Raw genomic sequence first — 21632 nt, forward strand, 5'->3', positions numbered from 1 at the left:
AACTGTTGTGGAACTGGTATGCACTAGAATCAGATAATCACCGTCAAACAGGTTTTGGCATAAACCACACCCATTTTCTGGGTCAAGTGGATAAAAAGTGATGTTTACAAATATAAATATCATGTTTGGTTGTAGCAAGTGCTCTAGCTTTCTGCCTAGAAAACACGAATGTGTTGAGTTTGTGTCTCCATGTGGAAGGAATCAGTGTTTCCCAGCACAAAAGAAAATATTCCCTGCTTACATTCATTCAAAACCATAAAGTCCATGGATAATATCAAGAAAACACAAAACAGGGCCTGTAGCAAGATCTGGGATTGAGTTAGTCACAACACAAGAGGATATTTCTGGATTCATCCAGTCATATCCGGACAAAGTGTTGTGGAACTGGTATGTACTGGACTCAGATAATCACTCTCAAACTCATTTTGGGGGAAAACAAACTCATTTTCTTGCTCAAGTGGATAAAATGTGAAGCTTACAAATATAAATATCATGTTTGTTTGCAGCAATTGCTCTAGCTTTCTGACTAGAACACATGAATATGTTGAGTTTGTGTCTCCATGTGGAACTAATTAGTGTTTCCCAGCACAAAAGAAAATATTCCCTGCTTAAATTCATTCAAAACCTTAAGTCCTTTGATAATATCTAGAAACCACAAACAAAGCGTCTGTAGCAAGATATGGGATTGAGTTTTCACAACACAAGTGGATATTTCTGGATTCATCCAGTCATATCCGGACAAAGTGTGTAGAACTAGTATGCCATGGACTCTGATAATCACGGTCAAACTGGTTTTGGAGTAAAGCCAACGCATTTTCTTGTTCAAGTAGATAAAAAAAGTGATGTTTCCAAATATAAAAATCATGTTTGTTTGCAGGAATCGCTCTAGCTTTCTGCCTAGAAAACAGGAATGTGTTGAGTTTGTGTCTCCATGTGAAATTAATTAGTGTTTCCCAGCACAAAAGAAAATATTCCCTGCTTAAATGCATTCAAAACCATAAAGGCCATTGATAATATCAAGAAAACACAAAGCAGGGCCTTCAGCACTCCCTGGGATTGAGTTAGTCAAAACACAAGAGGATATTTCTGGTTTCATCCAGTCATACCCGGACAAAGTGTTGTGGAGCTAGTATGCAATGGACTCAGATAATCACCGTCAAACTGGTTTTGGAGTAAACGCAACTCATTTTCTTGTTCAAGTGGATAAAAAGTCATGTTTACAAATATAAATATCATGTTTTTTGCATCAATTGCTCTAGCTTTCTGCATAGAATGCAGGAATCTGTTGTATTTGTGTCTCCATGGGGAACTAATTAGAGTTTTCCAGCACAAAAGAAAATATCCCCTGCTTAAATGCATTCAAAACCATAAATTCCATTGATAATATCAAGAAAACACAAAGCAGAGCCTGTAGCCCCATTTTGGATAGAGTTAGCCATAACACAAGAGGATATTTCTGGTTTCATGCAGTCATATCCGAAAAAAGTGTTGTGGAACTGGTATGCACTGGACTCAGATAATCACAGTCAAACTGGTTTTGGGGGAAAACAAACTCATTTTCTTGGTCACGTAGATTAAAAGTCATGTTTAGAAATATAAATATCATGTTTGTTTGCAGAAATTGCTCTAGCTTTCTGCCTAGAAAGCAGGAATGTATTGAGTTTCTGTCTCCATGTGGAAATAATGAGTGTTTTGCAGCACAAAAGAAAATATCCCCTGCTTAAATGCATTCCAAACCATAAAGTCCATGGATAATATCAAGAAACCACAAAGCAGAGCCTGTAGCAAGACCTGGGGTTGAGTTAACCATAACACAAGAGGATATTTCTGATTTGATCCAGTCATATCCGGACAAAGTGTTGTGGAGCTGGTATGCACTGGACTCAGATAATCACCGTCAAAGTGGTTTTGGAGTAAAGCAAACTCATTTTCTTGGTCACGTGGATAAAAGCCATGGTTACAAATATAAATATCATATTTGTTTGCAGCAATTGCTCGAGCTTTCTTCCTAGAAAACAGGAATGTTTTGAGTTCGTGTCTCCATGTGGAAGTCATTAGTGTTTCCCAGCACAAAAGAAAATATTCCCTGCTTACATTCATTCAAAACCATAAAGTCCGTGGATAATATCAAGAAACCACAAACACAGAGTCTGTAGCAAGGTGGATTGAGTTAGCCATAACACAAGAGGATATTTCTGGTTTCATCCAGTCATATCCGGACAAAGTGTTGTCGAACTGGTATGCACTGGACTGAGATAATCACCGTCAAACAGGTTTTGGAGTAAACCAAACCCATTTTCTTGGTCAAGTGGATAAAAAGTCATGTTTCCAAATATAAATATCATGTTTGTTTGCAGGAATTGCTCTAGCGTTCTGCCTAGCAGACAAGAATGTGTCGAGTTTGTGTCTCCATGTGGAACTAATTAGTTTTTCCCAGCACAATAGAACATACTCCCTGCTTAAATGCATTCAAAACCATAAAGTCATTGTTAATATCAAGAGAACACAAAACAGGGCCTTTAGCAAGATCTAGGATTGAGTTAGTCACAACAGAAGAGGATACTTCTGGATTCATCCTGTCATATCCGGACAAACTGTTGTGGAACTGGTATGCACTAGAATCAGATAATCACCGTCAAACAGGTTTTGGCGTAAACCACACCCATTTTCTGGGTCAAGTGCATAAAAAGTGATGTTTACAAATATAAATATCATGTTTGGTTGTAGCAAGTGCTCTAGCTTTCTGCCTAGAAAACACGAATGTGTTGAGTTTGTGTCTCCATGTGGAAGGAATCAGTGTTTCCCAGCACAAAAGAAAATATTCCCTGCTTACATTCATTCAAAACCATAAAGTCCATGGATAATATCAAGAAAACACAAAACAGGGCCTGTAGCAAGATCTGGGATTGAGTTAGTCACAACACAAGAGGATATTTCTGGATTCATCCAGTCATATCCGGACAAAGTGTTGTGGAACTGGTATGTACTGGACTCAGATAATCACTCTCAAACTCCTTTTGGGGGAAAACAAACTCATTTTCTTGCTCAAGTGGATAAAATGTGAAGCTTACAAATATAAATATCATGTTTGTTTGCAGCAATTGCTCTAGCTTTCTGAGTAGAACACATGAATATGTTGAGTTTGTGTCTCCATGTGGAACTAATTAGTGTTTCCCAGCACAAAAGAAAATATTCCCTGCTTAAATTCATTCAAAACCTTAAGTCCTTTGATAATATCTAGAAACCACAAACAAAGCGTCTGTAGCAAGATATGGGATTGAGTTTTCACAACACAAGTGGATATTTCTGGATTCATCCAGTCATATCCGGACAAAGTGTGTAGAACTAGTATGCCATGGACTCTGATAATCACGGTCAAACTGGTTTTGGAGTAAAGCCAACGCATTTTCTTGTTCAAGTAGATAAAAAAGTGATGTTTCCAAATATAAAAATCATGTTTGTTTGCAGGAATCGCTCTAGCTTTCTGCCTAGAAAAGAGGGATGTGTTGAGTTTGTGTCTCCATGTGAAATTAATTAGTGTTTCCCAGCACAAAAGAAAATATTCCCTGCTTAAATGCATTCAAAACCATAAAGGCCATTGATAATATCAAGAAAACACAAAGCAGGGCCTTCAGCACTCCCTGGGATTGAGTTAGTCAAAACACAAGAGGATATTTCTGGTTTCATCCAGTCATACCCGGACAAAGTGTTGTGGAGCTAGTATGCAATGGACTCAGATAATCACCGTCAAACTGGTTTTGGAGTAAACGCAACTCATTTTCTTGTTCAAGTGGATAAAAAGTCATGTTTACAAATATAAATATCATGTTTTTTGCATCAATTGCTCTAGCTTTCTGCATAGAATGCAGGAATCTGTTGTATTTGTGTCTCCATGGGGAACTAATTAGAGTTTTCCAGCACAAAAGAAAATATCCCCTGCTTAAATGCATTCAAAACCATAAATTCCATTGATAATATCAAGAAAACACAAAGCAGAGCCTGTAGCCCCATTTTGGATAGAGTTAGCCATAACACAAGAGGATATTTCTGGTTTCATGCAGTCATATCCGAAAAAAGTGTTGTGGAACTGGTATGCACTGGACTCAGATAATCACAGTCAAACTGGTTTTGGGGGAAAACAAACTCATTTTCTTGGTCACGTAGATTAAAAGTCATGTTTAGAAATATAAATATCATGTTTGTTTGCAGAAATTGCTCTAGCTTTCTGCCTAGAAAGCAGGAATGTATTGAGTTTCTGTCTCCATGTGGAAATAATGAGTGTTTTGCAGCACAAAAGAAAATATCCCCTGCTTAAATGCATTCCAAACCATAAAGTCCATGGATAATATCAAGAAACCACAAAGCAGAGCCTGTAGCAAGACCTGGGGTTGAGTTAACCATAACACAAGAGGATATTTCTGATTTGATCCAGTCATATCCGGACAAAGTGTTGTGGAGCTGGTATGCACTGGACTCAGATAATCACCGTCAAAGTGGTTTTGGAGTAAAGCAAACTCATTTTCTTGGTCACGTGGATAAAAGCCATGGTTACAAATATAAATATCATATTTGTTTGCAGCAATTGCTCGAGCTTTCTTCCTAGAAAACAGGAATGTTTTGAGTTCGTGTCTCCATGTGGAAGTCATTAGTGTTTCCCAGCACAAAAGAAAATATTCCCTGCTTACATTCATTCAAAACCATAAAGTCCGTGGATAATATCAAGAAAGCACAAACACAGAGTCTGTAGCAAGGTGGATTGAGTTAGCCATAACACAAGAGGATATTTCTGGTTTCATCCAGTCATATCCGGACAAAGTGTTGTGGAACTGGTATGCACTGGACTGAGATAATCACCGTCAAACAGGTTTTGGAGTAAACCAAACCCATTTTCTTGGTCAAGTGGATAAAAAGTCATGTTTCCAAATATAAATATCATGTTTGTTTGCAGGAATTGCTCTAGCGTTCTGCCTAGCAGACAAGAATGTGTCGAGTTTGTGTCTCCATGTGGAACTAATTAGTTTTTCCCAGCACAATAGAACATACTCCCTGCTTAAATGCATTCAAAACCATAAAGTCGTTGTTAATATCAAGAAAACACAAAACAGGGCCTTTAGCAAGATCTAGGATTGAGTTAGTCACAACAGAAGAGGATACTTCTGGATTCATCCTGTCATATCCGGACAAACTGTTGTGGAACTGGTATGCACTAGAATCAGATAATCACCGTCAAACAGGTTTTGGCATAAACCACACCCATTTTCTGGGTCAAGTGGATAAAAAGTGATGTTTACAAATATAAATATCATGTTTGGTTGTAGCAATTGCTCTAGCTTTCTGCCTAGAAAACACGAATGTGTTGAGTTTGTGTCTCCATGTGGAAGGAATCAGTGTTTCCCAGCACAAAAGAAAATATTCCCTGCTTACATTCATTCAAAACCATAAAGTCCATGGATAATATCAAGAAAACACAAAACAGGGCCTGTAGCAAGATCTGGGATTGAGTTAGTCACAACACAAGAGGATATTTCTGGATTCATCCAGTCATATCCGGACAAAGTGTTGTGGAACTGGTATGTACTGGACTCAGATAATCACTCTCAAACTCCTTTTGGGGGAAAACAAACTCATTTTCTTGCTCAAGTGGATAAAATGTGAAGCTTACAAATATAAATATCATGTTTGTTGGCAGCAATTGCTCTAGCTTTCTGACTAGAACACATGAATATGTTGAGTTTGTGTCTCCATGTGGAACTAATTAGTGTTTCCCAGCACAAAAGAAAATATTCCCTGCTTAAATTCATTCAAAACCTTAAGTCCTTTGATAATATCTAGAAACCACAAACAAAGCGTCTGTAGCAAGATATGGGATTGAGTTTTCACAACACAAGTGGATATTTCTGGATTCATCCAGTCATATCCGGACAAAGTGTGTAGAACTAGTATGCCATGGACTCTGATAATCACGGTCAAACTGGTTTTGGAGTAAAGCCAACGCATTTTCTTGTTCAAGTAGATAAAAAAAGTGATGTTTCCAAATATAAAAATCATGTTTGTTTGCAGGAATCGCTCTAGCTTTCTGCCTAGAAAAGAGGGATGTGTTGAGTTTGTGTCTCCATGTGAAATTAATTAGTGTTTCCCAGCACAAAAGAAAATATTCCCTGCTTAAATGCATTCAAAACCATAAAGGCCATTGATAATATCAAGAAAACACAAAGCAGGGCCTTCAGCACTCCCTGGGATTGAGTTAGTCAAAACACAAGAGGATATTTCTGGTTTCATCCAGTCATACCCGGACAAAGTGTTGTGGAGCTAGTATGCAATGGACTCAGATAATCACCGTCAAACTGGTTTTGGAGTAAACGCAACTCATTTTCTTGTTCAAGTGGATAAAAAGGCATGTTTACAAATATAAATATCATGTTTTTTGCATCAATTGCTCTAGCTTTCTGCATAGAATGCAGGAATCTGTTGTATTTGTGTCTCCATGGGGAACTAATTAGAGTTTTCCAGCACAAAAGAAAATATCCCCTGCTTAAATGCATTCAAAACCATAAATTCCATTGATAATATCAAGAAAACACAAAGCAGAGCCTGTAGCCCCATTTTGGATAGAGTTAGCCATAACACAAGAGGATATTTCTGGTTTCATGCAGTCATATCCGAAAAAAGTGTTGTGGAACTGGTATGCACTGGACTCAGATAATCACAGTCAAACTGGTTTTGGGGGAAAACAAACTCATTTTCTTGGTCACGTAGATTAAAAGTCATGTTTAGAAATATAAATATCATGTTTGTTTGCAGAAATTGCTCTAGCTTTCTGCCTAGAAAGCAGGAATGTATTGAGTTTCTGTCTCCATGTGGAAATAATGAGTGTTTTGCAGCACAAAAGAAAATATCCCCTGCTTAAATGCATTCCAAACCATAAAGTCCATGGATAATATCAAGAACACACAAAGCAGAGCCTGTAGCAAGACCTGGGGTTGAGTTAACCATAACACAAGAGGATATTTCTGATTTGATCCAGTCATATCCGGACAAAGTGTTGTGGAGCTGGTATGCACTGGACTCAGATAATCACCGTCAAAGTGGTTTTGGAGTAAAGCAAACTCATTTTCTTGGTCACGTGGATAAAAGCCATGGTTACAAATATAAATATCATATTTGTTTGCAGCAATTGCTCGAGCTTTCTTCCTAGAAAACAGGAATGTTTTGAGTTCGTGTCTCCATGTGGAAGTCATTAGTGTTTCCCAGCACAAAAGAAAATATTCCCTGCTTACATTCATTCAAAACCATAAAGTCCGTGGATAATATCAAGAAAGCACAAACACAGAGTCTGTAGCAAGGTGGATTGAGTTAGCCATAACACAAGAGGATATTTCTGGTTTCATCCAGTCATATCCGGACAAAGTGTTGTCGAACTGGTATGCACTGGACTGAGATAATCACCGTCAAACAGGTTTTGGAGTAAACCAAACCCATTTTCTTGGTCAAGTGGATAAAAAGTCATGTTTCCAAATATAAATATCATGTTTGTTTGCAGGAATTGCTCTAGCGTTCTGCCTAGCAGACAAGAATGTGTCGAGTTTGTGTCTCCATGTGGAACTAATTAGTTTTTCCCAGCACAATAGAACATACTCCCTGCTTAAATGCATTCAAAACCATAAAGTCATTGTTAATATCAAGAGAACACAAAACAGGGCCTTTAGCAAGATCTAGGATTGAGTTAGTCACAACAGAAGAGGATACTTCTGGATTCATCCTGTCATATCTGGACAAACTGTTGTGGAACTGGTATGCACTAGAATCAGATAATCACCGTCAAACAGGTTTTGGCGTAAACCACACCCATTTTCTGGGTCAAGTGCATAAAAAGTGATGTTTACCAATATAAATATCATGTTTGGTTGTAGCAATTGCTCTAGCTTTCTGCCTAGAAAACACGAATGTGTTGAGTTTGTGTCTCCATGTGGAAGGAATCAGTGTTTCCCAGCACAAAAGAAAATATTCCCTGCTTACATTCATTCAAAACCATAAAGTCCATGGATAATATCAAGAAAACACAAAACAGGGCCTGTAGCAAGATCTGGGATTGAGTTAGTCACAACACAAGAGGATATTTCTGGATTCATCCAGTCATATCCGGACAAAGTGTTGTGGAACTGGTATGTACTGGACTCAGATAATCACTCTCAAACTCCTTTTGCGGGAAAACAAACTCATTTTCTTGGTCAAGTGGATAAAATGAGATGTTTACAAATATAAATATCATGTTTGTTTGCAGCAATTGCTCTAGCTTTCTGACTAGAACACATGAATATGTTTTTTTGTGTCTCCATGTGGAACTAATTAGTGTTTCGCAGCACAAAAGAAAATATTCCCTGATAAAGTCCATCGATAATTTCCAGAAAACACACACACAGAGGCTTTCACAATATTTCGGATTGAGTTAGCCAAAGCACAACCGGATATTTCTGGTTTCCTCCAGTCATATCCGGACAAAATGGTGTGGACTTCTTACGCAATGGACGGAGAAAATCAGAGGAAAAATGGTTTTGGAGAAAAGCAAAGTCTTTTCGTTAGGCAAGTGCATAAAATGTCATCCATACAAACAGAAATAACATGTTTGTTTGCCGCAGTTCCTCTAGCTTCCTCCCTAGAAATTACGAATGTGTAGCACTGGAGTCTCCATGTAGAACCAATTTGTGTTTCCCAGCACAACATTAAATGTTCCCTGATAAAAAACATTCAAAACAATAAATTCCATTGATAATATCCAGAAAACACAAACACAGAGGCATTCACAATATTTCAGATTGAGTTAGCCAAAACTCAACCGGATATTTCTGGTTTCATCCAGCCATATCCGGAAAAACTGGTGTGGAATTCGTAGGCAATGGACCGAGAAAATCACAGTAAAAATGGTTTTGGAGAAAAGCAAAGTCTTTTCGTTAGGCAAGTGCATAAAATGTCATCTATACAAACAGAAATATCATGTTTGTTTGTCGCAGTTCCTCTAGCTTTCTCCCTCGAAAATACGAATGCGTAGAGCTGATGTCTCCATGTGGAACCAATTAGTGTTTCCAAGCACAAAATTAAATGTTCCCTGATAAAAAACATTCAACACCATAAAGTCTGAGGATAATATCAGGAAAACACAAACACAGAGGCTCTAGCAATATCTGGGATTGAGTTAGCCAAAACACAACCGCATATTTCTCCTTTCATCCAGTCATATCCGGACAAAGTGGTGTGGAATTCGTAGGCAATGGACCGAGAAAATCCCAGTAAAAATGGCTTTGGAGAAAAGCAAATTCTTTTCGTTAGGCAAGTGCATAAAATGTCATCGATACAAAAAGAAATATCAGGTTTGTTTGTCGCAGTTCCTCCAGCTCTCTCCCTAGAAAATACGAATGTGTAGAGCTGGTGTCCCCATGATGAACAAACCAGTGTTTCAACGGTACAAAATTAAATGTTCCCTGATAAAAACATTCAAAACAATAAAGTCCATCGATAATTTCCAGAAAACACACACACAGAGGCTTTCACAATATTTCGGATTGAGTTAGCCAAAGCACAACCGGATATTTCTGGTTTCCTGCAGTCATATCCGGACAAAATGGTGTGGAATTCTTATGCAATGGACTGAGAAAATCAGAGTAAAAATGGTTTTGGAGAAAAGCAAAGTCTTTTCGTTAGGCAAGTGCATAAAATGTCATCGATACAAACAGAAATATCATGTTTGTTTGCCACAGTTCCTCTAGCTTCCTCCCTAGAAATTACGAATGTGTAGCACTGGAGTCTCCATGTAGAACCAATTTGTGTTTCCCAGCACAACATTAAATGTTCCCTGATAAAAAACATTCAAAACAATAAATTCCATTGATAATATCCAGAAAACACAAACACAGAGGCATTCACAATATTTCGGATTGAGTTAGCCAAAACTCAACCGGATATTTCTGGTTTCATCCAGCCATATCCGGAAAAACTGGTGTGGAATTCGTAGGCAATGCACCGAGAAAATCACAGTAAAAATGGTTTTGGAGAAAAGCAAAGTCTTTTCGTTAGGCAAGTGCATAAAATGTCATCTATACAAACAGAAATATCATGTTAGTTTTTCGCAGTTCCTCTAGCTTTCTCCCTCGAAAATACGAATGCGTAGAGCTGATGTCTCCATGTGTAACCAATTAGTGTTTCCAAGCACAAAATTAAATGTTCCCTGATAAAAAACATTCAAAACCATAAAGTCTGAGGATAATATCAGGAAAACACAAACACAGAGGCTGTAGCAATATCTGGGATTGAGTTAGCCAAAACACAACCGGATATTTCTCCTTTCATCCAGTCATATCCGGACAAAGTGGTGTGGAATTCGTAGGCAATGGACCGAGAAAATCCCAGTAAAAATGGTTTTGGAGAAAAGCAAATTCTTTTCGTTAGGCAAGTGCATAAAATGTCATCGATACAAAAAGAAATATCAGGTTTGTTTGTCGCAGTTCCTCCAGCTCTCTCCCTAGAAAATACGAATGTGTAGAGCGGGTGTCCCCATGATGAACAAACTAGTGTTTCAACGGTACAAAATTAAATGTTCCCTGATAAAAACATTCAAAACAATAAAGTCCATCGATAATTTCCAGAAAACACACACACAGAGGCTTTCACAATATTTCGGATTGAGTTAGCCAAAGCACAACCGGATATTTCTGGTTTTCTCCAGTCATATCCGGACAAAATGGTGTGGAATTCTTATGCAATGGACTGAGAAAATCAGAGTAAAAATGGTTTTGGAGAAAAGCAAAGTCTTTTCGTTAGGCAAGTGCATAAAATGTCATCGATACAAACAGAAATATCATGTTTGTTTGCCACAGTTCCTCTAGCTTCCTCCCTAGAATTTACGAATGTGTAGCACTGGAGTCTCCATGTAGAACCAATTTGTGTTTCCCAGCACAACATTAAATGTTCCCTGATAAAAAACATTCAAAACAATAAATTCCATTGATAATATCCAGAAAACACAAACACAGAGGCATTCACAATATTTCGGATTGAGTTAGCCAAAACTCAACCGGATATTTCTGGTTTCATCCAGCCATATCCAGAAAAACTGGTGTGGAATTCGTAGGCAATGCACCGAGAAAATCCCAGTAAAAATTGTTTTGGAGAAAAGCAAAGTCTTTTCGTTAGGCAAGTGCATAAAATGTCATCTATACAAACAGAAATATCATGTTAGTTTGTCGCAGTTCCTCTAGCTTTCTCCCTCGAAAATACGAATGTGTAGAGCTGATGTCTCCATGTGGAACCAATTAGTGTTTCCAAGCACAAAATTAAATGTTCCCTGATAAAAAACATTCAAAACCATAAAGTCTGAGGATAATATCAGGAAAACACAAAGACAGAGGCTGTAGCAATATCTGGGATTGAGTTAGCCAAAACACAACCGGATATTTCTCCTTTCATCCAGTCATATCCGGACAAAGTGGTGTGGAATTCGTAGGCAATGGACCGAGAAAATCCCAGTAAAAATGGTTTTGGAGAAAAGCAAATTCTTTTCGTTAGGCAAGTGCATAAAATGTCATCGATACAAAAAGAAATATCAGGTTTGTTTGTCGCAGTTCCTCCAGCTCTCTCCCTAGAAAATACGAATGTGTAGAGCTGGTGTCCCCATGATGAACAAACTAGTGTTTCAACGGTACAAAATTAAATGTTCCCTGATAAAAACATTCAAAACAATAAAGTCCATCGATAATTTCCAGAAAACACACACACAGAGGCTTTCACAATATTTCGGATTGAGTTAGCCAAAGCACAACCGGATATTTCTGGTTTCCTCCAGTCATATCCGGACAAAATGGTGTGGAATTCTTATGCAATGGACTGAGAAAATCAGAGTAAAAATGGTTTTGGAGAAAACCAAAGTCTTTTCGTTAGGCAAGTGCATAAAATGTCATCGATACAAACAGAAATATCATGTTTGTTTGCCACAGTTCCTCTAGCTTCCTCCCTAGAAATTACAAATGTGTAGCACTGGAGTCTCCATGTAGAACCAATTTGTGTTTCCCAGCACAACATTAAATGTTCCCTGATAAAAAACATTCAAAACAATAAATTCCATTGATAATATCCAGAAAACACAAACACAGAGGCATTCACAATATTTCGGATTGAGTTAGCCAAAACTCAACCGGATATTTCTGGTTTCATCCAGCCATATCCGGAAAAACTGGTGTGGAATTCGTAGGCAATGGACCGAGAAAATCACAGTAAAAATGGTTTTGGAGAAAAGCAAAGTCTTTTCGTTAGGCAAGTGCATAAAATGTCATCGATACAAACAGAAATATCATGTTTGTTTGTCGCAGTTCCTCTAGCTTTCTCCCTCGAAAATACGAATGCGTAGAGCTGATGTCTCCATGTGGAACCAATTAGTGTTTCCAAGCACAAAATTAAATGTTCCCTGATAAAAAACATTCAACACCATAAAGTCTGAGGATAATATCAGGAAAACACAAACACAGAGGCTGTAGCAATATCTGGGATTGAGTTAGCCAAAACACAACCGCATATTTCTCCTTTCATCCAGTCATATCCGGACAAAGTGGTGTGGAATTCGTAGGCAATGGACCGAGAAAATCCCAGTAAAAATGGCTTTGGAGAAAAGCAAATTCTTTTCGTTAGGCAAGTGCATAAAATGTCATCGATACAAAAAGAAATATCAGGTTTGTTTGTCGCAGTTCCTCCAGCTCTCTCCCTAGAAAATACGAATGTGTAGAGCTGGTGTCCCCATGATGAACAAACCAGTGTTTCAACGGTACAAAATTAAATGTTCCCTGATAAAAACATTCAAAACAATAAAGTCCATCGATAATTTCCAGAAAACACACACACAGAGGCTTTCACAATATTTCGGATTGAGTTAGCCAAAGCACAACCGGATATTTCTGGTTTCCTCCAGTCATATCCGGACAAAATGGTGTGGAATTCTTATGCAATGGACTGAGAAAATCAGAGTAAAAATGGTTTTGGAGAAAAGCAAAGTCTTTTCGTTAGGCAAGTGCATAAAATGTCATCGATACAAACAGAAATATCATGTTTGTTTGCCACAGTTCCTCTAGCTTCCTCCCTAGAAATTACGAATGTGTAGCACTGGAGTCTCCATGTAGAACCAATTTGTTTTTCCCAGCACAACATTAAATGTTCCCTGATAAAAAACATTCAAAACAATAAATTCCATTGATAATATCCAGAAAACACAAACACAGAGGCATTCCCAATATTTCGGATTGAGTTAGCCAAAACTCAACCGGATATTTCTGGTTTCATCCAGCCATATCCGGAAAAACTGGTGTGGAATTCGTAGGCAATGCACCGAGAAAATCCCAGTAAAAATGGTTTTGGAGAAAAGCAAAGTCTTTTCGTTAGGCAAGTGCATAAAATGTCATCTATACAAACAGAAATATCATGTTAGTTTGTCACAGTTCCTCTAGCTTTCTCCCTCGAAAATACGAATGCGTAGAGCTGATGTCTCCATGTGGAACCAATTAGTGTTTCCAAGCACAAAATTAAATGTTCCCTGATAAAAAACATTCAAAACCATAAAGTCTGAGGATAATATCAGGAAAACACAAACACAGAGGCTGTAGCAATATCTGGGATTGAGTTAGCCAAAACACAACCGGATATTTCTCCTTTCATCCAGTCATATCCGGACAAAGTGGTGTGGAATTCGTAGGCAATGGACCGAGAAAATCCCAGTAAAAATGGTTTTGGAGAAAAGCAAATTCTTTTCGTTAGGCAAGTGCATAAAATGTCATCGATACAAAAAGAAATATCAGGTTTGTTTGTCGCAGTTCCTCCAGCTCTCTCCCTAGAAAATACGAATGTGTAGAGCGGGTGTCCCCATGATGAACAAACTAGTGTTTCAACGGTACAAAATTAAATGTTCCCTGATAAAAACATTCAAAACAATAAAGTCCATCGATAATTTCCAGAAAACACACACACAGAGGCTTTCACAATATTTCGGATTGAGTTAGCCAAAGCACAACCGGATATTTCTGGTTTCCTCCAGTCATATCCGGACAAAATGGTGTGGAATTCTTATGCAATGGACTGAGAAAATCAGAGTAAAAATGGTTTTGGAGAAAAGCAAAGTCTTTTCGTTAGGCAAGTGCATAAAATGTCATCGATACAAACAGAAATATCATGTTTGTTTGCCACAGTTCCTCTAGCTTCCTCCCTAGAAATTACGAATGTGTAGCACTGGAGTCTCCATGTAGAACCAATTTGTGTTTCCCAGCACAACATTAAATGTTCCCTGATAAAAAACATTCAAAACAATAAATTCCATTGATAATATCCAGAAAACACAAACACAGAGGCATTCACAATATTTCGGATTGAGTTAGCCAAAACTCAACCGGATATTTCTGGTTTCATCCAGCCATATCCGGAAAAACTGGTGTGGAATTCGTAGGCAATGCACCGAGAAAATCACAGTAAAAATGGTTTTGGAGAAAAGCAAAGTCTTTTCGTTAGGCAAGTGCATAAAATGTCATCTATACAAACAGAAATATCATGTTAGTTTGTCGCAGTTCCTCTAGCTTTCTCCCTCGAAAATACGAATGCGTAGAGCTGATGTCTCCATGTGGAACCAATTAGTGTTTCCAAGCACAAAATTAAATGTTCCCTGATAAAAAACATTCAAAACCATAAAGTCTGAGGATAATATCAGGAAAACACAAACACAGAGGCTGTAGCAATATCTGGGATTGAGTTAGCCAAAACACAACCGCATATTTCTCCTTTCATCCAGTCATATCCGGACAAAGTGGTGTGGAATTCGTAGGCAATGGACCGAGAAAATCCCAGTAAAAATGGTTTTGGAGAAAAGCAAATTCTTTTCGTTAGGCAAGTGCATAAAATGTCATCGATACAAAAAGAAATATCAGGTTTGTTTGTCGCAGTTCCTCCAGCTCTCTCCCTAGAAAATACGAATGTGTAGAGCGGGTGTCCCCATGATGAACAAACTAGTGTTTCAACGGTACAAAATTAAATGTTCCCTGATAAAAACATTCAAAACAATAAAGTCCATCGATAATTTCCAGAAAACACACACACAGAGGCTTTCACAATATTTCGGATTGAGTTAGCCAAAGCACAACCGGATATTTCTGGTTTCCTCCAGTCATATCCGGACAAAATGGTGTGGAATTCTTATGCAATGGACTGAGAAAATCAGAGTAAAAATGGTTTTGGAGAAAAGCAAAGTCTTTTCATTAGGCAAGTGCATAAAATGTCATCGATACAAACAGAAATATCATGTTTGTTTGCCACAGTTCCTCTAGCTTCCTCCCTAGAATTTACGAATGTGTAGCACTGGAGTCTCCATGTAGAACCAATTTGTGTTTCCCAGCACAACATTAAATGTTCCCTGATAAAAAACATTCAAAACAATAAATTCCATTGATAATATCCAGAAAACACAAACACAGAGGCATTCACAATATTTCGGATTGAGTTAGCCAAAACTCAACCGGATATTTCTGGTTTCATCCAGCCATATCCAGAAAAACTGGTGTGGAATTCGTAGGCAATGCACCGAGAAAATCCCAGTAAAAATTGTTTTGGAGAAAAGCAAAGTCTTTTCGTTAGGCAAGTGCATAAAATGTCATCTATACAAACAGAAATATCATGTTAGTTTGTCGCAGTTCCTCTAGTTTTCTCCCTCGAAAATACGAATGCGTAGAGCTGATGTCTCCATGTGGAACCAATTAGTGTTTCCAAGCACAAAATTAAATGTTCCCTGATAAAAAACATTCAAAACCATAAAGTCTGAGGATAATATCAGGAAAACACAAAGACAGAGGCTGTAGCAATATCTGGGATTGAGTTAGCCAAAACACAACCGGATATTTCTCCTTTCATCCAGTCATATCCGGACAAAGTGGTGTGGAATTCGTAGGCAATGGACCGAGAAAATCCCAGTAAAAATGGTTTTGGAGAAAAGCAAATTCTTTTCGTTAGGCAAGTGCATAAAATGTCATCGATACAATAAGAAATATCAGGTTTGTTTGTCGCAGTTCCTCCAGCTCTCTCCCTAGAAAATACGAATGTGTAGAGCTGGTGTCCCCATGATGAACAAACTAGTGTTTCAACGGTACAAAATTAAATGTTCCCTGATAAAAACATTCAAAACAATAAAGTCCATCGATAATTTCCAGAAAACACACACACAGAGGCTTTCACAATATTTCGGATTGAGTTAGCCAAAGCACAACCGGATATTTCTGGTTTCCTCCAGTCATATCCGGACAAAATGGTGTGGAATTCTTATGCAATGGACTGAGAAAATCAGAGTAAAAATGGTTTTGGAGAAAACCAAAGTCTTTTCGTTAGGCAAGTGCATAAAATGCATCGATACAAACAGAAATATCATGTTTGTTTGCCACAGTTCCTCTAGCTTCCTCCCTAGAAATTACAAATGTGTAGCACTGGAGTCTCCATGTAGAACCAATTTGTGTTTCCCAGCACAACATTAAATGTTCCCTGATAAAAAACATTCAAAACAATAAATTCCATTGATAATATCCAGAAAACACAAACACAGAGGCATTCACAATATTTCGGATTGAGTTAGCCAAAACTCAACCGGATATTTCTGGTTTCATCCAGCCATATCCGGAAAAACTGGTGTGGAATTCGTAGGCAATGGACCGAGAAAATCACAGTAAAAATGGTTTTGGAGAAAAGCAAAGTCTTTTCGTTAGGCAAGTGCATAAAATGTCATCGATACAAACAGAAATATCATGTTTGTTTGTCGCAGTTCCTCTAGCTTTCTCCCTCGAAAATACGAATGCGTAGAGCTGATGTCTCCATGTGGAACCAATTAGTGTTTCCAAGCACAAAATTAAATGTTCCCTGATAAAAAACATTCAACACCATAAAGTCTGAGGATAATATCAGGAAAACACAAACACAGAGGCTGTAGCAATATCTGGGATTGAGTTAGCCAAAACACAACCGCATATTTCTCCTTTCATCCAGTCATATCCGGACAAAGTGGTGTGGAATTCGTAGGCAATGGACCGAGAAAATCCCAGTAAAAATGGCTTTGGAGAAAAGCAAATTCTTTTCGTTAGGCAAGTGCATAAAATGTCATCGATACAAAAAGAAATATCAGGTTTGTTTGTCGCAGTTCCTCCAGCTCTCTCCCTAGAAAATACGAATGTGTAGAGCTGGTGTCCCCATGATGAAGAAACCAGTGTTTCAACGGTACAAAATTAAATGTTCCCTGATAAAAACATTCAAAACAATAAAGTCCATCGATAATTTCCAGAAAACACACACACAGAGGCTTTCACAATATTTCGGATTGAGTTAGCCAAAGCACAACCGGATATTTCTGGTTTCCTCCAGTCATATCCGGACAAAATGGTGTGGAATTCTTATGCAATGGACTGAGAAAATCAGAGTAAAAATGGTTTTGGAGAAAAGCAAAGTCTTTTCGTTAGGCAAGTGCATAAAATGTCATCGATACAAACAGAAATATCATGTTTGTTTGCCACAGTTCCTCTAGCTTCCTCCCTAGAAATTACGAATGTGTAGCACTGGAGTCTCCATGTAGAACCAATTTGTTTTTCCCAGCACAACATTAAATGTTCCCTGATAAAAAACATTCAAAACAATAAATTCCATTGATAATATCCAGAAAACACAAACACAGAGGCATTCCCAATATTTCGGATTGAGTTAGCCAAAACTCAACCGGATATTTCTGGTTTCATCCAGCCATATCCGGAAAAACTGGTGTGGAATTCGTAGGCAATGCACCGAGAAAATCCCAGTAAAAATGGTTTTGGAGAAAAGCAAAGTCTTTTCGTTAGGCAAGTGCATAAAATGTCATCTATACAAACAGAAATATCATGTTAGTTTGTCGCAGTTCCTCTAGCTTTCTCCCTAGAAAATACGAATGCGTAGAGCTGATGTCTCCATGTGGAACCAATTAGTGTTTCCAAGCACAAAATTAAATGTTCCCTGATAAAAAACATTCAAAACCATAAAGTCTGAGGATAATATCAGGAAAACACAAACACAGAGGCTGTAGCAATATCTGGGATTGAGTTAGCCAAAACACAACCGGATATTTCTCCTTTCATCCAGTCATATCCGGACAAAGTGGTGTGGAATTCGTAGGCAATGGACCGAGAAAATCCCAGTAAAAATGGTTTTGGAGAAAAGCAAATTCTTTTCGTTAGGCAAGTGCATAAAATGTCATCGATACAAAAAGAAATATCAGGTTTGTTTGTCGCAGTTCCTCCAGCTCTCTCCCTAGAAAATACGAATGTGTAGAGCGGGTGTCCCCATGATGAACAAACTAGTGTTTCAACGGTACAAAATTAAATGTTCCCTGATAAAAACATTCAAAACAATAAAGTCCATCGATAATTTCCAGAAAACACACACACAGAGGCTTTCACAATATTTCGGATTGAGTTAGCCAAAGCACAACCGGATATTTCTGGTTTCCTCCAGTCATATCCGGACAAAATGGTGTGGAATTCTTATGCAATGGACTGAGAAAATCAGAGTAAAAATGGTTTTGGAGAAAAGCAAAGTCTTTTCGTTAGGCAAGTGCATAAAATGTCATCAATACAAACAGAAATATCATGTTTGTTTGCCACAGTTCCTCTAGCTTCCTCCCTAGAAATTACGAATGTGTAGCACTGGAGTCTCCATGTAGAACCAATTTGTGTTTCCCAGCACAACATTAAATGTTCCCTGATAAAAAACATTCAAAACAATAAATTCCATTGATAATATCCAGAAAACACAAACACAGAGGCATTCACAATATTTCGGATTGAGTTAGCCAAAACTCAACCGGATATTTCTGGTTTCATCCAGCCATATCCGGAAAAACTGGTGTGGAATTCGTAGGCAATGCACCGAGAAAATCCCAGTAAAAATGGTTTTGGAGAAAAGCAAAGTCTTTTCGTTAGGCAAGTGCATAAAATGTCATCTATACAAACAGAAATATCATGTTAGTTTGTCGCAGTTCCTCTAGCTTTCTCCCTCGAAAATACGAATGCGTAGAGCTGATGTCTCCATGTGGAACCAATTAGTGTTTCCAAGCACAAAATTAAATGTTCCCTGATAAAAAACATTCAAAACCATAAAGTCTGAGGATAATATCAGGAAAACACAAACACAGAGGCTGTAGCAATATCTGGGATTGAGTTAGCCAAAACACAACCGCATATTTCTCCTTTCATCCAGTCATATCCGGACAAAGTGGTGTGGAATTCGTAGGCAATGGACCGAGAAAATCCCAGTAAAAATGGTTTTGGAGAAAAGCAAATTCTTTTCGTTAGGCAAGTGCATAAAATGTCATCGATACAAAAAGAAATATCAGGTTTGTTTGTCGCAGTTCCTCCAGCTCTCTCCCTAGAAAATACGAATGTGTAGAGCGGGTGTCCCCATGATGAACAAACTAGTGTTTCAACGGTACAAAATTAAATGTTCCCTGATAAAAACATTCAAAACAATAAAGTCCATCGATAATTTCCAGAAAACACACACACAGAGGCTTTCACAATATTTCGGATTGAGTTAGCCAAAGCACAACCGGATATTTCTGGTTTCCTCCAGTCATATCCGGACAAAATGGTGTGGAATTCTTATGCAATGGACTGAGAAAATCAGAGTAAAAATGGTTTTGGAGAAAAGCAAAGTCTTTTCGTTAGGCAAGTGCATAAAATGTCATCAATACAAACAGAAATATCATGTTTGTTTGCCACAGTTCCTCTAGCTTCCTCCCTAGAAATTACGAATGTGTAGCACTGGAGTCTCCATGTAGAACCAATTTGTGTTTCCCAGCACAACATTAAATGTTCCCTGATAAAAAACATTCAAAACAATAAATTCCATTGATAATATCCAGAAAACACAAACACAGAGGCATTCACAATATTTCGGATTGAGTTAGCCAAAACTCAACCGGATATTTCTGGTTTCATCCAGCCATATCCGGAAAAACTGGTGTGGAATTCGTAGGCAATGCACCGAGAAAATCCCAGTAAAAATGGTTTTGGAGAAAAGCAAAGTCTTTTCGTTAGGCAAGTGCATAAAATGTCATCTATACAAACAGAAATATCATGTTAGTTTGTCGCAGTTCCTCTAGCTTTCTCCCTCGAAAATACGAATGCGTAGAGCTGATGTCTCCATGTGGAACCAATTAGTGTTTCCAAGCACAAAATTAAATGTTCCCTGATAAAAAACATTCAAAACCATAAAGTCTGAGGATAATATCAGGAAAACACAAACACAGAGGCTGTAGCAATATCTGGGATTGAGTTAGCCAAAACACAACCGCATATTTCTCCTTTCATCCAGTCATATCCGGACAAAGTGGTGTGGAATTCGTAGGCAATGGACCGAGAAAATCCCAGTAAAAATGGTTTTGGAGAAAAGCAAATTCTTTTCGTTAGGCAAGTGCATAAAATGTCATCGATACAAAAAGAAATATCAGGTTTGTTTGTCGCAGTTCCTCCAGCTCTCTCCCTAGAAAATACGAATGTGTAGAGCGGGTGTCCCCATGATGAACAAACTAGTGTTTCAACGGTACAAAATTAAATGTTCCCTGATAAAAACATTCAAAACAATAAAGTCCATCGATAATTTCCAGAAAACACACACACAGAGGCTTTCACAATATTTCGGATTGAGTTAGCCAAAGCACAACCGGATATTTCTGGTTTCCTCCAGTCATATCCGGACAAAATGGTGTGGAATTCTTATGCAATGGACTGAGAAAATCAGAGTAAAAATGGTTTTGGAGAAAAGCAAAGTCTTTTCATTAGGCAAGTGCATAAAATGTCATCGATACAAACAGAAATATCATGTTTGTTTGCCACAGTTCCTCTAGCTTCCTCCCTAGAATTTACGAATGTGTAGCACTGGAGTCTCCATGTAGAACCAATTTGTGTTTCCCAGCACAACATTAAATGTTCCCTGATAAAAAACATTCAAAACAATAAATTCCATTGATAATATCCAGAAAACACAAACACAGAGGCATTCACAATATTTCGGATTGAGTTAGCCAAAACTCAACCGGATATTTCTGGTTTCATCCAGCCATATCCAGAAAAACTGGTGTGGAATTCGTAGGCAATGCACCGAGAAAATCCCAGTAAAAATTGTTTTGGAGAAAAGCAAAGTCTTTTCGTTAGGCAAGTGCATAAAATGTCATCTATACAAACAGAAATATCATGTTAGTTTGTCGCAGTTCCTCTAGTTTTCTCCCTCGAAAATACGAATGCGTAGAGCTGATGTCTCCATGTGGAACCAATTAGTGTTTCCAAGCACAAAATTAAATGTTCCCTGATAAAAAACATTCAAAACCATAAAGTCTGAGGATAATATCAGGAAAACACAAAGACAGAGGCTGTAGCAATATCTGGGATTGAGTTAGCCAAAACACAACCGGATATTTCTCCTTTCATCCAGTCATATCCGGACAAAGTGGTGTGGAATTCGTAGGCAATGGACCGAGAAAATCCCAGTAAAAATGGTTTTGGAGAAAAGCAAATTCTTTTCGTTAGGCAAGTGCATAAAATGTCATCGATACAATAAGA

The sequence above is a fragment of the Lepus europaeus genome, chromosome 6 (genome assembly GCF_033115175.1).
Source record: "Lepus europaeus isolate LE1 chromosome 6, mLepTim1.pri, whole genome shotgun sequence".
In the NCBI taxonomy this organism is placed as follows: Eukaryota; Metazoa; Chordata; class Mammalia; order Lagomorpha; family Leporidae; genus Lepus; species Lepus europaeus.